Here is a 5,523-nt window from a genome sequence, read left to right as displayed (position 1 = left end):
CTGCCGAAGAAGCAAGGGGCTGAAGAAGTGAACTAACGTGGTCAGATGAAGACAGATAACCAGGGGAGTAAATTTAGACCTCCTCACATTCATAATACCTAATGCCCTTTAAATAGGCTTAAGAGGACGACTGCAAGATGGGGAAATGAATAACTATCAGTGGATTTCCAACTTTGCTTTCCGCGAGCATATTAATCCACTGTACGAATGTGTGGCAGCCAGGTCAAACCTACTGAATAATGCACTCTTCCCGATACAACTTAACTTCTTTGAGACTCCGGTTCATAGGGAATTCTACCTGTGCAATTGAATGCAGGTGATGAGGTTTAAGTCAAACCTTCTCTTAAAGAGAAAGTTCAGATTTCTTTGGAGACGAGATGTTAGAAATAGATTGGTAGGGACTTCACACAGACAGAAATAGTAAATTACAAGAAATACAATTTTGTTTTTGTATTTGTTATAGTGTTTATTTATCGTATGTTTAATCTTAGAAGTGTTTACCTCACCGTGCAACCAGTTACTATAGTGCCTAGACCTAAAGCACAAATATGCGCTTTGCCATTAATATATCTATTTCAAATAAGAATTCCAATATAATTTGTTGTTATTATTAGAAACATAATATGTGATATATGTGATGATGATGATTTGACTGAACCATGGGATATGATTACGGGCATTTTGAGTTTTTTGCGTCTAATCCAATTCCATATCTTAAAGGCTATTCAAATATTTACATCAAAAGGGAAAGGGAAGTAATTAAAAGTAGAAGATTCAGTCACATCATCATCAATTGTAAAATGGCCCAATTCTTACTGAAAAAAACAGAAGTTACAGCAAATGTCAGATGTCTACACGAGACAGAAATCTTCACAGTATGAAAAAAAAAAAAAAAGAATCTGAAGAAATAAACCTTGGTGTTGAGACAGACATATTTAGAGCCCTTGGCATGAATAAAGTGAGAAAGACATCTCTGGATATCAGCTATCTTTGCAACCGAAAACACACACAAACACACAAACACACAGACACATACACACACTGCTTACATGCATGAAACCAGACAAGCACACGTTGCTCCTTGTGAAACCGCGTGAGAAACAAAGAGCTAGTGTTAGTGTGCGAATGGCAGCATTCCAGAGCCCTGCGCCAGGACGTACAGCCATGCAAATATGTTTGTTTCTCTCTTCTTCTCGACGAGCAGGTAACAAAGACTCAAGACACCGCCGGAGAGAATAACGGCGGCTCGCTGACCCTCACGCTCTCCTCCTTTATATATTATAGATACTTTATTGTTTTGCGAGAGCCAGGCCGATATGTTTTATCAGACGCCCCTCAGCCAATATTTATTCAGCCAGAAGCTGCCTTGTTGCGGAGATGCCCCTTGGCAGTGCCTATGAGTTATTTATTTATTTCTTCGAGGTGCCAAGAGAGACAAACTGCCTTTTGATAGGCCGCGCCACATTGAGGCTGGTCTGTGATCAGCGAACTGACAAAACACACAGTCTTCCCTGTGTGCTTTTAAATAACATCACAATTAAAGGTGGTTCAAAATAACGTGCAGCTAGCATGACACAAGATGGCGGGAGAAAAAGCGAACGTATTAGTGTATTCTGGTATTAACCACACAAACAGATGGATCATCATCTATAATAATGAATTGATAATTAGATCTGATATGTCCTCAGCTGTATTACTTTACACCGTGTTCGGTTTAACACTTCAAATAGTCGGTCACAGACTCGACCTAAACGTGGAAAAGAAAAGTGTGACTATAAACATATAATAGAAATGCTGAAGAGTCACCAAAAGAGGATTGTGTATGAAGTGCGAGAAAGGGGCAGTGTTTTGTTCTGTTAAGAAAAGAGAGGGTTAGGGAGAGAGAGAGAGAGAGAGAGAGAGACTGAGAGAGGGAGAGAGAGAGAGAGACTGAGAAAGGAAGAGAGAGAGAGAGTGAGAGAGGGAGAGAGAGAGAGAGACCGAGAGAGGGAGAGAGAGAGAGTGAGAGAGGGAGAGAGAGAGCTCCTTCCTCTTTCTACCGTTGTAAAGCAGATGGTTCCTCGCGCAGAGAGCGGAAGTGTCAGTTAACTCGCTTGGCTCGCTTCTTGCTGGCCACCGGCCAACTCCAACAACAGGATCGGGTCGGGTCCGAGCAACGGTGCTGTTAGCTTTCTTCAGATGCTACACACACACACACACACACACACACACACACACACACACACACACACACATACACACAAAACAGAAGGATGGCAGTCTGCACCTACTGTTCACACCCACCGCCGCCACCGCCTCGCTTACCTGGCAGGAGCAGGGGCCCGGGCCCTCTACAAGTTCAGACATGGGACACAAACACACACACACACACACACACACGCACACACACACACACACATACACACACACACACACACATACACACACACACTACGAGCCCAGCCAGTCCAGCCAGAGGAGGACTCCCAGAGCCCAATATCAGCTGGAGAAGTATCAGCTCTGGTTTATTATCCCTCTGAAACCTTCAGACAGACAGACAGACAGACAGACAGGCAGACAGACAGACAGACAGACAGACAGACAGACAGACAGACAGACAGACAGACAGACAGACAGACAGACAGACAGACAGACAGACAGACAGACAGACGGACAGACAGACGGACAGACAGACAGACGGACAGACAGACAGTCACCGAGACCGAGGCATCAGAGCAGCACACTCAGATGGCATCAGACAGCATTAGGCGGACCTTAACTTGAACACTGTGATGGGTGGGGGTTTGGGTGAGTCTGGGGTGGGGTTGGGGGGGCTACTGATAGATGTCCTTCAGGGGCAGTAGGTTAGAGATCACGCTCCAATGACTACTAGGCTGTGGACAGTTGGGGTTTGAACTCAGAACTTTTTTGACCAACACATTGAAATGGTCCATCTATTAATAGCTGCTTGTGTAGTTGAAACTGCATAGATCAGTGAAACAGGAGAGCCTCGTTACCTATCATTACCAGGTCCAGTCCAAACCAAACATCTCTCTCTCTCTCTCTCTCTCTCTCTCTCTCTCTCTCTCTCTCTCTCTCTCTCTCTCTCTCTCTCTCTCTCTCTCTCTCTCTCTCTCTCTCTCTCTCTCGTTTCTTTTTCAATCTGATGACAAAAATGTACTAAGGGTGTTTGATTGGATGATATGATGATGGCATCAAGTCAATATGACAACGACATGGAAGAAATGTATAACATGGTCCACAGGGTACAGTTGTTGGTACACAGAAAAGTACCAGTTATCATTTATATTCATCATTTAACATTTACAATTTATTTGACCAAATACTACCAATTACCAATTCGATTTACGATTTACTATCAGATTTAACTTTTACTATTTGACATTTACCACATACATTTAATAGCTTATTTACAATTAACCAGTTACATTGTCCTCATATCCTATTTAGATTGCTTATTGAAAGCCTTAACCAGGAAAAAGATTTAGGGCTAAAGCTATGCCTTTATCAAACTCAATGTAAACGCCACCAAACTAAGTATTAACAATTAATTGCATCTACCAAGTAGCACAATTCAAACAATATATAGTTTTGCTAACTATAAAATTGCATTATTTTTTTCCTTTAGCTTGACAATCAGAATAATTCATAAAATATGCACTCTATATGTCTTCACACCACGCGGTCTTGGAAGCTAATCAACCTATATGAAATCGGTCTAATTAGCCAGGTGATTAATCAGTATGCTAATGAAGCTATAGTGATACACCGCAGTAGGAGTCACGGGTGGGGCTAGCCGGGTTTAAAGAGAGACAACCGGTCGGCTAGCGAGATAGCTCGACAGAGAGAGACACCAAACGAGAGAGACACCCTCAGACAAACAAGTCAACGTTAAATGAAACACTTTCTCTCTCTATCTCTTTCTCTACAACCTCTTTTTCTCCGCCACTCTCCCTCTGTCTCAATCCATATGGTTGGACCCGGAGTGCATCTGTGTGTACGCTCAGTGTGTAGCATGCAGTTACCCTCCTATACTTCCAGTTGTATTCACACCTCGCGATGCCATGCGCCAAGTGAAAATGAAAGGCAGACGGCTTGTGCGACGGCTTTAATTAGACGCAGGCCAAGTGAAGTCACACTCATCATGGCAAACTTAACGCAACCTTCAATTACTCACGGTGAACAAAGCAATTAAAAGGTTCTGTCCTACTGAGTAACCTGTGCTCCCTGAGTCGGTGGAGCCGTCCCCCGCCCCCGCCCCACCACCACCCCCCAGGGAGCCAATCGTAGCTCTTCCTAGCCACAGCCACAGGTAGCAGGTAGGTAATTGCTATTGATCAACTGGCATTAGAGCATGTCAAACCAAATTGTTATTTTGGCCGGGGCTCTATTGAAGGTGTTCGCCTCATCGGTTTGTGGAGGTCTGGCGGCTAGCTTAGCTTAGCGGGTGGTTGGATCGCTGTGTGTTTGCTCTGCCCTCATTTGACAAATTGTGGGTGAATAATAAAATGTAATACTGAATCAACAAAGCAAATAAAAAGGGAATAACAGTCACTGTAAACCTCATTAAAAAATCCCAGCCACAAGAGAGATTATAAAGAGGAGAAAGATGTTTCTAACCAAGAACATAGAATATGATACATCATATGTTATGTCATGTTGTGCTATGCTACAATGACAGAGTGACAGTAGTGTAATCCTCTAATGTGGATGCAACCGACTGTTCAGTCCAATAATGAGGAGTCTGTTGACTAGAAGGGGTTTCCATCCTTCAATAGATTCATTGACACAGTGTTCCCTCCTTCCCAGTATACACAAACACACACACACACAAACACACAGACACACACACACACACACACACACACACACACACACACACACACACACTCACACACACACACACACACACACACACACGCACACACACACACACGCACACACACACAAACACGCACACACACAAATGCACACACACGCACACACACACACACACGCACACACGCACGCACGCACGCACGCACGCACGCACGCACGCACGCACGCACGCACGCACGCACGCACACACACACACACACACACACACACACACACACACACACACACACACACACATACAGACAATGTCTGCTACATAAGACCTCATAGTTGTTACCTAAATTGACCGTTAGATCAATAGATCCAATGACAATTTGTGTACAAGCACACACACGCACGCAAGCAATGGGGTGCTACATACACCCTTTCTCCCTAACCTCTTGCTGACCTCAGCATTGGCCTTCGACTAGGGTTGACATTGTCTCTGTATCTCTCACTCTCTCTCTCCATCTCTCTCTTCCTCATCCCTTATTTTCTCATTGTCTCTCTCCAATGTCACTTCTCTTTCCCTCTCATCGTCTTCCTTTTATTATTGTGCTTCTCTTTTACTTTTCTTTCTTCTCTCTCCCCTCCTTACCTCTTCTTTACAACGGTATCACTTTTCCTCAGTCTTCCTCCTTTTTCCCTCAACTTTGTCCAGACCCG

Source organism: Gadus chalcogrammus, chromosome 11 (genome assembly GCF_026213295.1).
Source record: "Gadus chalcogrammus isolate NIFS_2021 chromosome 11, NIFS_Gcha_1.0, whole genome shotgun sequence".
NCBI classification, from domain to species: domain Eukaryota; kingdom Metazoa; phylum Chordata; class Actinopteri; order Gadiformes; family Gadidae; genus Gadus; species Gadus chalcogrammus.
Note: the sequence above shows the minus strand (reverse complement) of the source record.